We start from the raw sequence: 20,716 nt of genomic DNA on the forward strand, positions 1-20,716 counted from the left end.
CATCATTTCTTAGGTAAATAGCAACCCTCATTACATCACTGTAGCATCATTTTGAGTTTCGTAGCAACTCTCACCACATCACTGTAGCATCATTTCTTAGGGAAGTTGCAACTGTAGCATTATTTTGAAATTACTATCAACTCTCACCACATCACTGTAGCATCACTTCTTAGGTTTGTAGCAACTCTCATTACATCACTTTAGAATCATTTCGAGGTTCGTAGCAACTCTCACGACATTACTGTACCATGATTTTGAGATTAGTAGCAACTCTCATTACATCACTGTAGCATCACTTCTTAGGTTCGTAGCAACTCTCACTACATCACTGTAGCATCATTTTGAGGTTCGTAGCAACTCTCACCACATCACTGTGGCATCATTTCTTAGGTAAATAGCAACCCTCATTTTATCACTGTAGCATCATTTTGCAGTTCGTAGCAACTCTCACTACATCATTGTAGCATCATTTCTTGGGGAAGTAGCAACTCTCATTACACCGCTTTAGCATTATTTTGAAATTACTATCAACTCTCACCACATCACTGTAGCATCACTTCTTCGGTTTGTAGCAACTCTCATTACATCACTTTAGCATCATTTTGAGATTCGTAGCAACACTCACGACATTACTGTAGCATGATTTTGAGATTAGTAGCAACTCTCATTACATAACTGTAGCATCACTTCTTAGGTTCGTAGCTACTCTCACTACATCACTGTCGCATCATTTTGAGATTCGTAGCAACTCTCACCACATCACTGTCGCATCATTTTGAGGTTCGTAGCAACTCTCACTACATCACTGTGGCATCATTTTGAGATTCGTAGCAACTCTCACCACATCACTGTAGCATCATTTTGAGGTTCGTTGCAACTCTCACCACATCACTGTCGCATCATTTCTTAGGTTTGTAGCAACTCTCATTATATCATTGTAGCATCATTTTGAAATTCGTAGCAACTCTCACCACATCACTGTAGCATCATTTCTTAGGTAAATAGCAACCCTCATTATATCACTGGAGCATCATTTTGCGGTTCGTAGCAACTCTCACTACATCACTGTAGCATCACTTCTTAGGTTTGTCGCAACTCTCATTACATCACTTGAGCATCATTTTGAAGATCGTAGCAACTCTCACCACATCACTGTTGCATCATTTTGAGGATAGTAGCAACTCTCACGACCTTACTTTAGCATCATTTTGAGATTCGTAGCAACTCTCATTACATCACTGTAGCATCATTTTGAGGTTCGTAGCAACTCTCACCACATCACTGTAGCATCATTTCTTAGGTAAATAGCAACCCTCATTACATCACTGTAGCATCATTTTGAGGTTCGTAGCAACGCTCACGACATCACTGTCGCATCATTTCTTAGGGAAGTAGCAACTCTCATTCCACTGCTTTCGCATTATTTTGAAACTACTATCAACTCTCACCACATCACTGTAGCATCATTTCTTAGGTAAATAGCAACCCTCATTACATCACTGTAGCATCATTTTGAGATTCGTAGCAACTCTCACCACATCACTGTAGCATCATTTTGAGGTTCGTAGCAACTCTCACCACATCACTGTGGCATCATTTCTTAGATAAATAGCAACCCTCATTACATCACTGTACCATCATTTTGAGGTTAGAGCAACTCTCACCACATCACTGTCGCATCATTTCTTAGGGAAGTAGCAACTCTCATTACACCGCTTTAGCATTATTTTGAAATTACTATCAACTCTCACTACATCACTGTAGCATCACTTCTTAGGTTTGTCGCAACTCTCATTACATCACTTTAGCATCATTTTGAGGATCGTAGCAACTCTCACGACATCACTGTCGCATCATTTTGAGATTCGTAGCAACTCTCACCACATCACTGTAGCATCATTTCTTAGGTAAATAGCAACCCTCATTACATCACTGTTGCATCATTTTGAGGTTCGTAGCAACTCTCACTACATCATTGTCGCATCATTTCTTAGGGAAGTAGCAACTCTCATTACACCGCTTTAGCATTATTTTGAAATTACTATCAACTCTCACCACATCACTGTAGCATCACTTCTTAGGTTTGTAGCAACTCTCATTACATCACTTTAGCATCATTTTGAGATTCGTAGCAACTCTCACGACATTACTGTAGCATGATTTTGAGATTAGTAGCAACTCTCACCACATCACTGTAGCATCACTTCTTAGGTTCGTAGCAACTCTCACTACATCACTGTCGCATCATTTTGAGATTCGTAGCAACTCTCACCACATCACTGTCGCATCATTTTGAGGTTCGTAGCAACTCTCACCACATCACTGTAGCATCACTTCTTAGGTTTGGAGCAACTCTCATTACATCACTTTAGCATCATTTTGAGGATAGTAGCAACTCTCACGACATTACTTTAGCATCGTTTTGAGATTCGTAGCAACTCTCATTACATCACTGTAGCATCATTTTGAGGTTCGGAGCAACTCTCACCACATCACTGTGGCATCATTTCTTAGGTAAATAGCAACCCTCATTACATCACTGTAGCATCATTTTGAGGTTCGTAGCAACTCTCACCACATCACTGTAGCATCATTTCTTAGGTAAATAGAAACCCCCATTACATCACTGTAGCATCATTTTGCGGTTCGTAGCAACTCTCACCACATCACTGTAGCATCATTTTGAGATTCGTAGCAACTCTCACCACATCACTTTAGCATCATTTCTTAGGTAAATAGCAACCCTCATTACATCACTGTAGCATCATTTTGAGTTTCGTAGCAACTCTCACCACATCACTGTAGCATCATTTCTTAGGGAAGTTGCAACTGTAGCATTATTTTGAAATTACTATCAACTCTCACCACATCACTGTAGCATCACTTCTTAGGTTTGTAGCAACTCTCATTACATCACTTTAGAATCATTTCGAGGTTCGTAGCAACTCTCACGACATTACTGTACCATGATTTTGAGATTAGTAGCAACTCTCATTACATCACTGTAGCATCACTTCTTAGGTTCGTAGCAACTCTCACTACATCACTGTAGCATCATTTTGAGGTTCGTAGCAACTCTCACCACATCACTGTGGCATCATTTCTTAGGTAAATAGCAACCCTCATTTTATCACTGTAGCATCATTTTGCAGTTCGTAGCAACTCTCACTACATCATTGTAGCATCATTTCTTGGGGAAGTAGCAACTCTCATTACACCGCTTTAGCATTATTTTGAAATTACTATCAACTCTCACCACATCACTGTAGCATCACTTCTTCGGTTTGTAGCAACTCTCATTACATCACTTTAGCATCATTTTGAGATTCGTAGCAACACTCACGACATTACTGTAGCATGATTTTGAGATTAGTAGCAACTCTCATTACATAACTGTAGCATCACTTCTTAGGTTCGTAGCTACTCTCACTACATCACTGTCGTATCATTTTGAGATTCGTAGCAACTCTCACCACATCACTGTCGCATCATTTTGAGGTTCGTAGCAACTCTCACTACATCACTGTGGCATCATTTTGAGATTCGTAGCAACTCTCACCACATCACTGTAGCATCATTTTGAGGTTCGTTGCAACTCTCACCACATCACTGTCGCATCATTTCTTAGGTTTGTAGCAACTCTCATTATATCATTGTAGCATCATTTTGAAATTCGTAGCAACTCTCACCACATCACTGTAGCATCATTTCTTAGGTAAATAGCAACCCTCATTATATCACTGGAGCATCATTTTGCGGTTCGTAGCAACTCTCACTACATCACTGTAGCATCACTTCTTAGGTTTGTCGCAACTCTCATTACATCACTTGAGCATCATTTTGAAGATCGTAGCAACTCTCACCACATCACTGTTGCATCATTTTGAGGATAGTAGCAACTCTCACGACCTTACTTTAGCATCATTTTGAGATTCGTAGCAACTCTCATTACATCACTGTAGCATCATTTTGAGGTTCGTAGCAACTCTCACCACATCACTGTAGCATCATTTCTTAGGTAAATAGCAACCCTCATTACATCACTGTAGCATCATTTTGAGGTTCGTAGCAACGCTCACGACATCACTGTCGCATCATTTCTTAGGGAAGTAGCAACTCTCATTCCACTGCTTTCGCATTATTTTGAAACTACTATCAACTCTCACCACATCACTGTAGCATCACTTCTTCGGTTTGTAGCAACTCTCATTACATCACTTTAGCATCATTTTGAGATTCGTAGCAACTCTCACGACATTACTGTTGCATGATTTTGAGATTAGTAGCAACTCTCATTACATCACTGTAGCATCACTTCTTAGGTTCGTAGCAACTCTCACTACATCACTGTCGCATCATTTTGAGATTCGTAGCAACTCTCACGACATTACTGTAGCATGATTTTGAGATTAGTAGCAACTCTCATAACATCACTGTAGCATCACTTCTTAGGTTCGTAGCAACTCTCACTACATCACTGTCGCATCATTTTGAGATTCGTAGCAACTCTCACCACATCACTGTCGCATCATTTTGAGGTTCGTAGCAACTCTCACCACATCACTGTAGCATCACTTCTTAGGTTTGTAGCAACTCTCATTACATCACTTTAGCATCATTTTGAGGATAGTAGCAACTCTCACGACATTACTTTAGCATCGTTTTGAGATTCGTAGCAACTCTCATTACATCACTGTAGCATCATTTTGAGGTTCGGAGCAACTCTCACCACATCACTGTGGTATCATTTCTTAGGTAAATAGCAACCCTCATTACATCACTGTAGCATCATTTTGAGGTTCGTAGCAACTCTCACCACATCACTGTAGCATCATTTCTTAGGTAAATAGCAACCCTCATTACATCACTGTAGCATCATTTTGCGGTTCGTAGCAACTCTCACCACATCACTGTAGCATCATTTTGAGATTCGTCGCAACTCTCACCACATCACTGTAGCATCATTTCTTAGGTAAATAGCAACCCTCATTACATCACTGTAGCATCATTTTGAGTTTCGTAGCAACTCTCACCACATCACTGCAGCATCATTTCTTAGGTAAATAGCAACCCTCATTATATCACTGTAGTATCATTTTGCGGTTCGTATCAACTCTCACCACATCACTGTAGCATCATTTTGAGGTTCGTAGCAACTCTCACCACATCACTGTAGCATCATTTCTTAGGTAAATAGCAACCCTCATTACATCACTGTAGCATCATTTTGCGGTTCGTAGCAACTCTCACCACATCACTGTAGCATCATTTTGAGATTCGTCGCAACTCTCACCACATCACTGTAGCATCATTTCTTAGGTAAATAGCAACCCTCATTACATCACTGTAGCATCATTTTGAGTTTCGTAGCAACTCTCACCACATCACTGCAGCATCATTTCTTAGGTAAATAGCAACCCTCATTATATCACTGTAGTATCATTTTGCGGTTCGTATCAACTCTCACCACATCACTGTAGCATCATTTTGAGGTTCGTAGCAACTCTCACCACATCACTGTAGCATCATTTCTTAGGTAAATAGCAACCCTCATTACATCACTGTAGCATCATTTTGAGGTTCGTAGCAACTCTCACCACATCACTGTAGCATCATTTCTTAGGGAAGTTGCAACTGTAGCATTATTTTGAAATTACTATCAACTCTCACCACATCACTGTAGCATCACTTCTTAGGTTTGTAGCAACTCTCATTACATCACTTTAGAATCATTTCGAGGTTCGTAGCAACTCTCACGACATTACTGTACCATGATTTTGAGATTAGTAGCAACTCTCATTACATCACTGTAGCATCATTTTGAGGTTCGTAGCACCTCTCACCACATCACTGTAGCATCATTTCTTAGGTAAATAGCAACCCTCATTACATCACTGTAGCATCATTTTGAGATTCGTAGCAACTCTCACCACATCACTGTAGCATCATTTTGAGGTTCGTAGCAACTCTCACCACATCACTGTGGCATCATTTCTTAGATAAATAGCAACCCTCATTACATCACTGTACCATCATTTTGAGGTTAGAGCAACTCTCACCACATCACTGTCGCATCATTTCTTCGGGAAGTAGCAACTCTCATTACACCGCTTTAGCATTATTTTGAAATTACTATCAACTCTCACTACATCACTGTAGCATCACTTCTTAGGTTTGTCGCAACTCTCATTACATCACTTTAGCATCATTTTGAGGATCGTAGCAACTCTCACGACATCACTGTCGCATCATTTTGAGATTCGTAGCAACTCTCACCACATCACTGTAGCATCATTTTGAGGTTCGTTGCAACTCTCACCACATCACTGTCGCATCATTTCTTAGGTTTGTAGCAACTCTCATTATATCATTGTAGCATCATTTTGAAATTCGTAGCAACTCTCACCACATCACTGTAGCATCATTTCTTAGGTAAATAGCAACCCTCATTATATCACTGGAGCATCATTTTGCGGTTCGTAGCAACTCTCACTACATCACTGTAGCATCACTTCTTAGGTTTGTCGCAACTCTCATTACATCACTTGAGCATCATTTTGAAGATCGTAGCAACTCTCACCACATCACTGTTGCATCATTTTGAGGATAGTAGCAACTCTCACGACCTTACTTTAGCATCATTTTGAGATTCGTAGTAACTCTCATTACATCACTGTAGCATCATTTTGAGGTTCGTAGCAACTCTCACCACATCACTGTAGCATCATTTCTTAGGTAAATAGCAACCCTCATTACATCACTGTAGCATCATTTTGAGATTCGTAGCAACTCTCACCACATCACTGTAGCATCATTTTGAGGTTCGTAGCAACTCTCACCACATCACTGTCGCATCATTTCTTAGGTTTGTAGCAACTCTCATTATATCACTGTAGCATCATTTTGAAATTCGTAGCAACTCTCACCACATCACTGCAGCATCATTTCTTAGGTAAATAGCAACCCTCATTACATCACTTTAGCATCATTTTGAAGATCGTAGCAACTCTCACTACATCACTTTTGCATCATTTTGAGGATAGTAGCAACTCTCACTACATCACTGTAGCATCATTTTGAGGTTCGTAGCAACTCTCACCACATCACTGTAGCATCATTTCTTAGGTAAATAGCAACCCTCATTACATCACTGTAGCATCATTTTGAGATTCGTAGCAACTCTCACCACATCACTGTAGCATCATTTTGAGGTTCGTAGCAACTCTCACCACATCACTGTGGCATCATTTCTTAGATAAATAGCAACCCTCATTACATCACTGTACCATCATTTTGAGGTTAGAGCAACTCTCACCACATCACTGTCGCATCATTTCTTAGGGAAGTAGCAACTCTCATTACACCACTTTAGCATTATTTTGAAATTACTATCAACTCTCACTACATCACTGTAGCATCACTTCTTAGGTTTGTCGCAACTCTCATTACATCACTTTAGCATCATTTTGAGGATCGTAGCAACTCTCACGACATCACTGTCGCATCATTTTGAGATTCGTAGCAACTCTCACCACATCACTGTAGCATCATTTCTTAGGTAAATAGCAACCCTCATTACATCACTGTTGCATCATTTTGAGGTTCGTAGCAACTCTCACTACATCATTGTCGCATCATTTCTTAGGGAAGTAGCAACTCTCATTACACCGCTTTAGCATTATTTTGAAATTACTATCAACTCTCACCACATCACTGTAGCATCACTTCTTAGGTTTGTAGCAACTCTCATTACATCACTTTAGCATCATTTTGAGATTCGTAGCAACTCTCACGACATTACTGTAGCATGATTTTGAGATTAGTAGCAACTCTCATAACATCACTGTAGCATCACTTCTTAGGTTCGTAGCAACTCTCACTACATCACTGTCGCATCATTTTGAGATTCGTAGCAACTCTCACCACATCACTGTCGCATCATTTTGAGGTTCGTAGCAACTCTCACCACATCACTGTAGCATCACTTCTTAGGTTTGGAGCAACTCTCATTACATCACTTTAGCATCATTTTGAGGATAGTAGCAACTCTCACGACATTACTTTAGCATCGTTTTGAGATTCGTAGCAACTCTCATTACATCACTGTAGCATCATTTTGAGGTTCGGAGCAACTCTCACCACATCACTGTGGCATCATTTCTTAGGTAAATAGCAACCCTCATTACATCACTGTAGCATCATTTTGAGGTTCGTAGCAACTCTCATAACATCACTGTAGCATCATTTCTTAGGTAAATAGAAACCCCCATTACATCACTGTAGCATCATTTTGCGGTTCGTAGCAACTCTCACCACATCACTGTAGCATCATTTTGAGAATCGTAGCAACTCTCACCACATCACTTTAGCATCATTTCTTAGGTAAATAGCAACCCTCATTACATCACTGTAGCATCATTTTGAGTTTCGTAGCAACTCTCACCACATCACTGTAGCATCATTTCTTAGGGAAGTTGCAACTGTAGCATTATTTTGAAATTACTATCAACTCTCACCACATCACTGTAGCATCACTTCTTAGGTTTGTAGCAACTCTCATTACATCACTTTAGAATCATTTCGAGGTTCGTAGCAACTCTCACGACATTACTGTACCATGATTTTGAGATTAGTAGCAACTCTCATTACATCACTGTAGCATCACTTCTTAGGTTCGTAGCAACTCTCACTACATCACTGTAGCATCATTTTGAGGTTCGTAGCAACTCTCACCACATCACTGTGGCATCATTTCTTAGGTAAATAGCAACCCTCATTTTATCACTGTAGCATCATTTTGCAGTTCGTAGCAACTCTCACTACATCATTGTAGCATCATTTCTTGGGGAAGTAGCAACTCTCATTACACCGCTTTAGCATTATTTTGAAATTACTATCAACTCTCACCACATCACTGTAGCATCACTTCTTCGGTTTGTAGCAACTCTCATTACATCACTTTAGCATCATTTTGAGATTCGTAGCAACACTCACGACATTACTGTAGCATGATTTTGAGATTAGTAGCAACTCTCATTACATAACTGTAGCATCACTTCTTAGGTTCGTAGCTACTCTCACTACATCACTGTCGCATCATTTTGAGATTCGTAGCAACTCTCACCACATCACTGTCGCATCATTTTGAGGTTCGTAGCAACTCTCACTACATCACTGTGGCATCATTTTGAGATTCGTAGCAACTCTCACCACATCACTGTAGCATCATTTTGAGGTTCGTTGCAACTCTCACCACATCACTGTCGCATCATTTCTTAGGTTTGTAGCAACTCTCATTATATCATTGTAGCATCATTTTGAAATTCGTAGCAACTCTCACCACATCACTGTAGCATCATTTCTTAGGTAAATAGCAACCCTCATTATATCACTGGAGCATCATTTTGCGGTTCGTAGCAACTCTCACTACATCACTGTAGCATCACTTCTTAGGTTTGTCGCAACTCTCATTACATCACTTGAGCATCATTTTGAAGATCGTAGCAACTCTCACCACATCACTGTTGCATCATTTTGAGGATAGTAGCAACTCTCACGACCTTACTTTAGCATCATTTTGAGATTCGTAGCAACTCTCATTACATCACTGTAGCATCATTTTGAGGTTCGTAGCAACTCTCACCACATCACTGTAGCATCATTTCTTAGGTAAATAGCAACCCTCATTACATCACTGTAGCATCATTTTGAGGTTCGTAGCAACGCTCACGACATCACTGTCGCATCATTTCTTAGGGAAGTAGCAACTCTCATTCCACTGCTTTCGCATTATTTTGAAACTACTATCAACTCTCACCACATCACTGTAGCATCATTTCTTAGGTAAATAGCAACCCTCATTACATCACTGTAGCATCATTTTGAGATTCGTAGCAACTCTCACCACATCACTGTAGCATCATTTTGAGGTTCGTAGCAACTCTCACCACATCACTGTGGCATCATTTCTTAGATAAATAGCAACCCTCATTACATCACTGTACCATCATTTTGAGGTTAGAGCAACTCTCACCACATCACTGTCGCATCATTTCTTAGGGAAGTAGCAACTCTCATTACACCGCTTTAGCATTATTTTGAAATTACTATCAACTCTCACTACATCACTGTAGCATCACTTCTTAGGTTTGTCGCAACTCTCATTACATCACTTTAGCATCATTTTGAGGATCGTAGCAACTCTCACGACATCACTGTCGCATCATTTTGAGATTCGTAGCAACTCTCACCACATCACTGTAGCATCATTTCTTAGGTAAATAGCAACCCTCATTACATCACTGTTGCATCATTTTGAGGTTCGTAGCAACTCTCACTACATCATTGTCGCATCATTTCTTAGGGAAGTAGCAACTCTCATTACACCGCTTTAGCATTATTTTGAAATTACTATCAACTCTCACCACATCACTGTAGCATCACTTCTTAGGTTTGTAGCAACTCTCATTACATCACTTTAGCATCATTTTGAGATTCGTAGCAACTCTCACGACATTACTGTAGCATGATTTTGAGATTAGTAGCAACTCTCACCACATCACTGTAGCATCACTTCTTAGGTTCGTAGCAACTCTCACTACATCACTGTCGCATCATTTTGAGATTCGTAGCAACTCTCACCACATCACTGTCGCATCATTTTGAGGTTCGTAGCAACTCTCACCACATCACTGTAGCATCACTTCTTAGGTTTGGAGCAACTCTCATTACATCACTTTAGCATCATTTTGAGGATAGTAGCAACTCTCACGACATTACTTTAGCATCGTTTTGAGATTCGTAGCAACTCTCATTACATCACTGTAGCATCATTTTGAGGTTCGGAGCAACTCTCACCACATCACTGTGGCATCATTTCTTAGGTAAATAGCAACCCTCATTACATCACTGTAGCATCATTTTGAGGTTCGTAGCAACTCTCACCACATCACTGTAGCATCATTTCTTAGGTAAATAGAAACCCCCATTACATCACTGTAGCATCATTTTGCGGTTCGTAGCAACTCTCACCACATCACTGTAGCATCATTTTGAGATTCGTAGCAACTCTCACCACATCACTTTAGCATCATTTCTTAGGTAAATAGCAACCCTCATTACATCACTGTAGCATCATTTTGAGTTTCGTAGCAACTCTCACCACATCACTGTAGCATCATTTCTTAGGGAAGTTGCAACTGTAGCATTATTTTGAAATTACTATCAACTCTCACCACATCACTGTAGCATCACTTCTTAGGTTTGTAGCAACTCTCATTACATCACTTTAGAATCATTTCGAGGTTCGTAGCAACTCTCACGACATTACTGTACCATGATTTTGAGATTAGTAGCAACTCTCATTACATCACTGTAGCATCACTTCTTAGGTTCGTAGCAACTCTCACTACATCACTGTAGCATCATTTTGAGGTTCGTAGCAACTCTCACCACATCACTGTGGCATCATTTCTTAGGTAAATAGCAACCCTCATTTTATCACTGTAGCATCATTTTGCAGTTCGTAGCAACTCTCACTACATCATTGTAGCATCATTTCTTGGGGAAGTAGCAACTCTCATTACACCGCTTTAGCATTATTTTGAAATTACTATCAACTCTCACCACATCACTGTAGCATCACTTCTTCGGTTTGTAGCAACTCTCATTACATCACTTTAGCATCATTTTGAGATTCGTAGCAACACTCACGACATTACTGTAGCATGATTTTGAGATTAGTAGCAACTCTCATTACATAACTGTAGCATCACTTCTTAGGTTCGTAGCTACTCTCACTACATCACTGTCGCATCATTTTGAGATTCGTAGCAACTCTCACCACATCACTGTCGCATCATTTTGAGGTTCGTAGCAACTCTCACTACATCACTGTGGCATCATTTTGAGATTCGTAGCAACTCTCACCACATCACTGTAGCATCATTTTGAGGTTCGTTGCAACTCTCACCACATCACTGTCGCATCATTTCTTAGGTTTGTAGCAACTCTCATTATATCATTGTAGCATCATTTTGAAATTCGTAGCAACTCTCACCACATCACTGTAGCATCATTTCTTAGGTAAATAGCAACCCTCATTATATCACTGGAGCATCATTTTGCGGTTCGTAGCAACTCTCACTACATCACTGTAGCATCACTTCTTAGGTTTGTCGCAACTCTCATTACATCACTTGAGCATCATTTTGAAGATCGTAGCAACTCTCACCACATCACTGTTGCATCATTTTGAGGATAGTAGCAACTCTCACGACCTTACTTTAGCATCATTTTGAGATTCGTAGCAACTCTCATTACATCACTGTAGCATCATTTTGAGGTTCGTAGCAACTCTCACCACATCACTGTAGCATCATTTCTTAGGTAAATAGCAACCCTCATTACATCACTGTAGCATCATTTTGAGGTTCGTAGCAACGCTCACGACATCACTGTCGCATCATTTCTTAGGGAAGTAGCAACTCTCATTCCACTGCTTTCGCATTATTTTGAAACTACTATCAACTCTCACCACATCACTGTAGCATCACTTCTTCGGTTTGTAGCAACTCTCATTACATCACTTTAGCATCATTTTGAGATTCGTAGCAACTCTCACGACATTACTGTTGCATGATTTTGAGATTAGTAGCAACTCTCATAACATCACTGTAGCATCACTTCTTAGGTTCGTAGCAACTCTCACTACATCACTGTCGCATCATTTTGAGATTCGTAGCAACTCTCACCACATCACTGTCGCATCATTTTGAGGTTCGTAGCAACTCTCACCACATCACTGTAGCATCACTTCTTAGGTTTGTAGCAACTCTCATTACATCACTTTAGCATCATTTTGAGGATAGTAGCAACTCTCACGACATTACTTTAGCATGGTTTTGAGATTCGTAGCAACTCTCATTACATCACTGTAGCATCATTTTGAGGTTCGGAGCAACTCTCACCACATCACTGTGGTATCATTTCTTAGGTAAATAGCAACCCTCATTACATCACTGTAGCATCATTTTGAGGTTCGTAGCAACTCTCACCACATCACTGTAGCATCATTTCTTAGGTAAATAGCAACCCTCATTACATCACTGTAGCATCATTTTGCGGTTCGTAGCAACTCTCACCACATCACTGTAGCATCATTTTGAGATTCGTCGCAACTCTCACCACATCACTGTAGCATCATTTCTTAGGTAAATAGCAACCCTCATTACATCACTGTAGCATCATTTTGAGTTTCGTAGCAACTCTCACCACATCACTGCAGCATCATTTCTTAGGTAAATAGCAACCCTCATTATATCACTGTAGTATCATTTTGCGGTTCGTATCAACTCTCACCACATCACTGTAGCATCATTTTGAGGTTCGTAGCAACTCTCACCACATCACTGTAGCATCATTTCTTAGGTAAATAGCAACCCTCATTACATCACTGTAGCATCATTTTGAGGTTCGTAGCAACTCTCACCACATCACTGTAGCATCATTTCTTAGGGAAGTTGCAACTGTAGCATTATTTTGAAATTACTATCAACTCTCACCACATCACTGTAGCATCACTTCTTAGGTTTGTAGCAACTCTCATTACATCACTTTAGAATCATTTCGAGGTTCGTAGCAACTCTCACGACATTACTGTACCATGATTTTGAGATTAGTAGCAACTCTCATTACATCACTGTAGCATCACTTCTTAGGTTCGTAGCAACTCTCACTACATCACTGTAGCATCATTTTGAGGTTCGTAGCAACTCTCACCACATCACTGTGGCATCATTTCTTCTGTAAATAGCAACCCTCATTACATCACTGTAGCATCATTTTGCGGTTCGTAGCAACTCTCACTACATCATTGTAGCATCATTTCTTGGGGAAGTAGCAACTCTCATTACACCGCTTTAGCATTATTTTGAAATTACTATCAACTCTCACCACATCACTGTAGCATCACTTCTTCGGTTTGTAGCAACTCTCATTACATCACTTTAGCATCATTTTGAGATTCGTAGCAACACTCACGACATTACTGTAGCATGATTTTGAGATTAGTAGCAACTCTCATTACATCACTGTAGCATCACTTCTTAGGTTCGTAGCTACTCTCACTACATCACTGTCGCATCATTTTGAGATTCGTAGCAACTCTCACCACATCACTGTCGCATCATTTTGAGATTCGTAGCAACTCTCACCACATCACTTTAGCATCATTTCTTAGGTAAATAGCAACCCTCATTACATCACTGTAGCATCATTTTGAGTTTCGTAGCAACTCTCACCACATCACTGTAGCATCATTTCTTAGGGAAGTTGCAACTGTAGCATTATTTTGAAATTACTATCAACTCTCACCACATCACTGTAGCATCACTTCTTAGGTTTGTAGCAACTCTCATTACATCACTTTAGAATCATTTCGAGGTTCGTAGCAACTCTCACGACATTACTGTACCATGATTTTGAGATTAGTAGCAACTCTCATTACATCACTGTAGCATCACTTCTTAGGTTCGTAGCAACTCTCACTACATCACTGTAGCATCATTTTGAGGTTCGTAGCAACTCTCACCACATCACTGTGGCATCATTTCTTAGGTAAATAGCAACCCTCATTTTATCACTGTAGCATCATTTTGCAGTTCGTAGCAACTCTCACTACATCATTGTAGCATCATTTCTTGGGGAAGTAGCAACTCTCATTACACCGCTTTAGCATTATTTTGAAATTACTATCAACTCTCACCACATCACTGTAGCATCACTTCTTCGGTTTGTAGCAACTCTCATTACATCACTTTAGCATCATTTTGAGATTCGTAGCAACACTCACGACATTACTGTAGCATGATTTTGAGATTAGTAGCAACTCTCATTACATAACTGTAGCATCACTTCTTAGGTTCGTAGCTACTCTCACTACATCACTGTCGCATCATTTTGAGATTCGTAGCAACTCTCACCACATCACTGTCGCATCATTTTGAGGTTCGTAGCAACTCTCACTACATCACTGTGGCATCATTTTGAGATTCGTAGCAACTCTCACCACATCACTGTAGCATCATTTTGAGGTTCGTTGCAACTCTCACCACATCACTGTCGCATCATTTCTTAGGTTTGTAGCAACTCTCATTATATCATTGTAGCATCATTTTGAAATTCGTAGCAACTCTCACCACATCACTGTAGCATCATTTCTTAGGTAAATAGCAACCCTCATTATATCACTGGAGCATCATTTTGCGGTTCGTAGCAACTCTCACTACATCACTGTAGCATCACTTCTTAGGTTTGTCGCAACTCTCATTACATCACTTGAGCATCATTTTGAAGATCGTAGCAACTCTCACCACATCACTGTTGCATCATTTTGAGGATAGTAGCAACTCTCACGACCTTACTTTAGCATCATTTTGAGATTCGTAGCAACTCTCACCACATCACTGTAGCATCATTTCTTAGGTAAATAGCAACCCTCATTACATCACTGTAGCATCATTTTGAGGTTCGTAGCAACTCTCACCACATCACTGTAGCATCATTTCTTAGGTAAATAGCAACCCTCATTACATCACTGTAGCATCATTTTGAGGTTCGTAGCAACGCTCACGACATCACTGTCGCATCATTTCTTAGGGAAGTAGCAACTCTCATTCCACTGCTTTCGCATTATTTTGAAACTACTATCAACTCTCACCACATCACTGTAGCATCACTTCTTCGGTTTGTAGCAACTCTCATTACATCACTTTGGCATCATTTTGAGATTCGTAGCAACTCTCACGACATTACTGTTGCATGATTTTGAGATTAGTAGCAACTCTCATTACATCACTGTAGCATCACTTCTTAGGTTCGTAGCAACTCTCACTACATCACTGTCGCATCATTTTGAGATTCGTAGCAACTCTCACGACATTACTGTAGCATGATTTTGAGATTAGTAGCAACTCTCATAACATCACTGTAGCATCACTTCTTAGGTTCGTAGCAACTCTCACTACATCACTGTCGCATCATTTTGAGATTCGTAGCAACTCTCACCACATCACTGTCGCATCATTTTGAGGTTCGTAGCAACTCTCACCACATCACTGTAGCATCACTTCTTAGGTTTGTAGCAACTCTCATTACATCACTTTAGCATCATTTTGAGGATAGTAGCAACTCTCACGACATTACTTTAGCATCGTTTTGAGATTCGTAGCAACTCTCATTACATCACTGTAGCATCATTTTGAGGTTCGGAGCAACTCTCACCACATCACTGTGGTATCATTTCTTAGGTAAATAGCAACCCTCATTACATCACTGTAGCATCATTTTGAGGTTCGTAGCAACTCTCACCACATCACTGTAGCATCATTTCTTAGGTAAATAGCAACCCTCATTACATCACTGTAGCATCATTTTGCGGTTCGTAGCAACTCTCACCACATCACTGTAGCATCATTTTGAGATTCGTCGCAACTCTCACCACATCACTGTAGCATCATTTCTTAGGTAAATAGCAACCCTCATTACATCACTGTAGCATCATTTTGAGTTTCGTAGCAACTCTCACCACATCACTGCAGCATCATTTCTTAGGTAAATAGCAACCCTCATTATATCACTGTAGTATCATTTTGCGGTTCGTATCAACTCTCACCACATCACTGTAGCATCATTTTGAGGTTCGTAGCAACTCTCACCACATCACTGTAGCATCATTTCTTAGGTAAATAGCAACCCTCATTACATCACTGTAGCATCATTTTGAGGTTCGTAGCAACTCTCACCACATCACTGTAGCATCATTTCTTAGGGAAGTTGCAACTGTAGCATTATTTTGAAATTACTATCAACTCTCACCACATCACTGTAGCATCACTTCTTAGGTTTGTAGCAACTCTCATTACATCACTTTAGAATCATTTCGAGGTTCGTAGCAACTCTCACGACATTACTGTACCATGATTTTGAGATTAGTAGCAACTCTCATTACATCACTGTAGCATCACTTCTTAGGTTCGTAGCAACTCTCACTACATCACTGTAGCATCATTTTGAGGTTCGTAGCAACTCTCACCACATCACTGTGGCATCATTTCTTTGGTAAATAGCAACCCTCATTACATCACTGTAGCATCATTTTGCGGTTCGTAGCAACTCTCACTACATCATTGTAGCATCATTTCTTGGGGAAGTAGCAACTCTCATTACACCGCTTTAGCATTATTTTGAAATTACTATCAACTCTCACCACATCACTGTAGCATCACTTCTTCGGTTTGTAGCAACTCTCATTACATCACTTTAGCATCATTTTGAGATTCGTAGCAACACTCACGACATTACTGTAGCATGATTTTGAGATTAGTAGCAACTCTCATTACATCACTGTAGCATCACTTCTTAGGTTCGTAGCTACTCTCACTACATCACTGTCGCATCATTTTGAGATTCGTAGCAACTCTCACCACATCACTGTCGCATCATTTTGAGATTCGTAGCAACTCTCACCACATCACTTTAGCATCATTTCTTAGGTAAATAGCAACCCTCATTACATCACTGTAGCATCATTTTGAGTTTCGTAGCAACTCTCACCACATCACTGTAGCATCATTTCTTAGGGAAGTTGCAACTGTAGCATTATTTTGAAATTACTATCAACTCTCACCACATCACTGTAGCATCACTTCTTAGGTTTGTAGCAACTCTCATTACATCACTTTAGAATCATTTCGAGGTTCGTAGCAACTCTCACGACATTACTGTACCATGATTTTGAGATTAGTAGCAACTCTCATTACATCACTGTAGCATCACTTCTTAGGTTCGTAGCAACTCTCACTACATCACTGTAGCATCATTTTGAGGTTCGTAGCAACTCTCACCACATCACTGTGGCATCATTTCTTAGGTAAATAGCAACCCTCATTTTATCACTGTAGCATCATTTTGCAGTTCGTAGCAACTCTCACTACATCATTGTAGCATCATTTCTTGGGGAAGTCGCAACTCTCATTACACCGCTTTAGCATTATTTTGAAATTACTATCAACTCTCACCACATCACTGTAGCATCACTTCTTCGGTTTGTAGCAACTCTCATTACATCACTTTAGCATCATTTTGAGATTCGTAGCAACACTCACGACATTACTGTAGCATGATTTTGAGATTAGTAGCAACTCTCATTACATAACTGTAGCATCACTTCTTAGGTTCGTAGCTACTCTCACTACATCACTGTCGCATCATTTTGAGATTCGTAGCAACTCTCACCACATCACTGTCGCATCATTTTGAGGTTCGTAGCAACTCTCACTACATCACTGTGGCATCATTTTGAGATTCGTAGCAACTCTCACCACATCACTGTAGCATCATTTTGAGGTTCGTTGCAACTCTCACCACATCACTGTCGCATCATTTCTTAGGTTTGTAGCAACTCTCATTATATCATTGTAGCATCATTTTGAAATTCGTAGCAACTCTCACCACATCACTGTAGCATCATTTCTTAGGTAAATAGCAACCCTCATTATATCACTGGAGCATCATTTTGCGGTTCGTAGCAACTCTCACTACATCACTGTAGCATCACTTCTTAGGTTTGTCGCAACTCTCATTACATCACTTGAGCATCATTTTGAAGATCGTAGCAACTCTCACCACATCACTGTTGCATCATTTTGAGGATAGTAGCAACTCTCACGACCTTACTTTAGCATCATTTTGAGATTCGTAGCAACTCTCATTACATCACTGTAGCATCATTTTGAGGTTCGTAGCAACTCTCACCACATCACTGTAGCATCATTTCTTAGGTAAATAGCAACCCTCATTACATCACTGTAGCATTATTTTGAGGTTCGTAGCAACGCTCACGACATCACTGTCGCATCATTTCTTAGGGAAGTAGCAACTCTCATTCCACTGCTTTCGCATTATTTTGAAACTACTATCAACTCTCACCACATCACTGTAGCATCACTTCTTCGGTTTGTAGCAACTCTCATTACATCACTTTAGCATCATTTTGAGATTCGTAGCAACTCTCACGACATTACTGTTGCATGATTTTGAGATTAGTAGCAACTCTCATTACATCACTGTAGCATCACTTCTTAGGTTCGTAGCAACTCTCACTACATCACTGTCGCATCATTTTGAGATTCGTAGCAACTCTCACGACATTACTGTAGCATGATTTTGAGATTAGTAGCAACTCTCATAACATCACTGTAGCATCACTTCTTAGGTTCGTAGCAACTCTCACTACATCACTGTCGCATCATTTTGAGATTCGTAGCAACTCTCACCACATCACTGTCGCATCATTTTGAGGTTCGTAGCAACTCTCACCACATCACTGTAGCATCACTTCTTAGGTTTGTAGCAACTCTCATTACATCACTTTAGCATCATTTTGAGGATAGTAGCAACTCTCACGACATTACTTTAGCATCGTTTTGAGATTCGTAGCAACTCTCATTACATCACTGTAGCATCATTTTGAGGTTCGGAGCAACTCTCACCACATCACTGTGGTATCATTTCTTAGGTAAATAGCAACCCTCATTACATCACTGTAGCATCATTTTGAGGTTCGTAGCAACTCTCACCACATCACTGTAGCATCATTTCTTAGGTAAATAGCAACCCTCATTACATCACTGTAGCATCATTTTGCGGTTCGTAGCAACTCTCACCACATCACTGTAGCATCATTTTGAGATTCGTCACAACTCTCACCACATCACTGTAGCATCATTTCTTAGGTAAATAGCAACCCTCATTACATCACTGTAGCATCATTTTGAGTTTCGTAGCAACTCTCACTACATCACTGTAGCATCACTTCTTAGGTTTGTCGCAACTCTCATTACATCACTTGAGCATCATTTTGAAGATCGTAGCAACTCTCACCACATCACTGTTGCATCATTTTGAGGATAGTAGCAACTCTCACGACCTTACTTTAGCATCATTTTGAGATTCGTAGCAACTCTCATTACATCACTGTAGCATCATTTTGAGGTTCGTAGCAACTCTCACCACATCACTGTAGCATCATTTCTTAGGTAAATAGCAACCCTCATTACATCACTGTAGCATTATTTTGAGGTTCGTAGCAACGCTCACGACATCACTGTCGCATCATTTCTTAGGGAAGTAGCAACTCTCATTCCACTGCTTTCGCATTATTTTGAAACTACTATCAACTCTCACCACATCACTGTAGCATCACTTCTTCGGTTTGTAGCAACTCTCATTACATCACTTTAGCATCATTTTGAGATTCGTAGCAACTCTCACGACATTACTGTTGCATGATTTTGAGATTAGTAGCAACTCTCATTACATCACTGTAGCATCACTTCTTAGGTTCGTAGCAACTCTCACTACATCACTGTCGCATCATTTTGAGATTCGTAGCAACTCTCACGACATTACTGTAGCATGATTTTGAGATTAGTAGCAACTCTCATAACATCACTGTAGCATCACTTCTTAGGTTCGTAGCAACTCTCACTACATCACTGTCGCATCATTTTGAGATTCGTAGCAACTCTCACCACATCACTGTCGCATCATTTTGAGGTTCGTAGCAACTCTCACCACATCACTGTAGCATCACTTCTTAGGTTTGTAGCAACTCTCATTACATCACTTTAGCATCATTTTGAGGATAGTAGCAACT

The sequence above is a fragment of the Aulostomus chinensis genome, chromosome 1, assembly GCF_037954235.1.
Source record: "Aulostomus chinensis isolate RoL2024-O1b breed Wild chromosome 1, RoL_Achi_v1.0, whole genome shotgun sequence".
Classification (NCBI taxonomy): domain Eukaryota; kingdom Metazoa; phylum Chordata; class Actinopteri; order Syngnathiformes; family Aulostomidae; genus Aulostomus; species Aulostomus chinensis.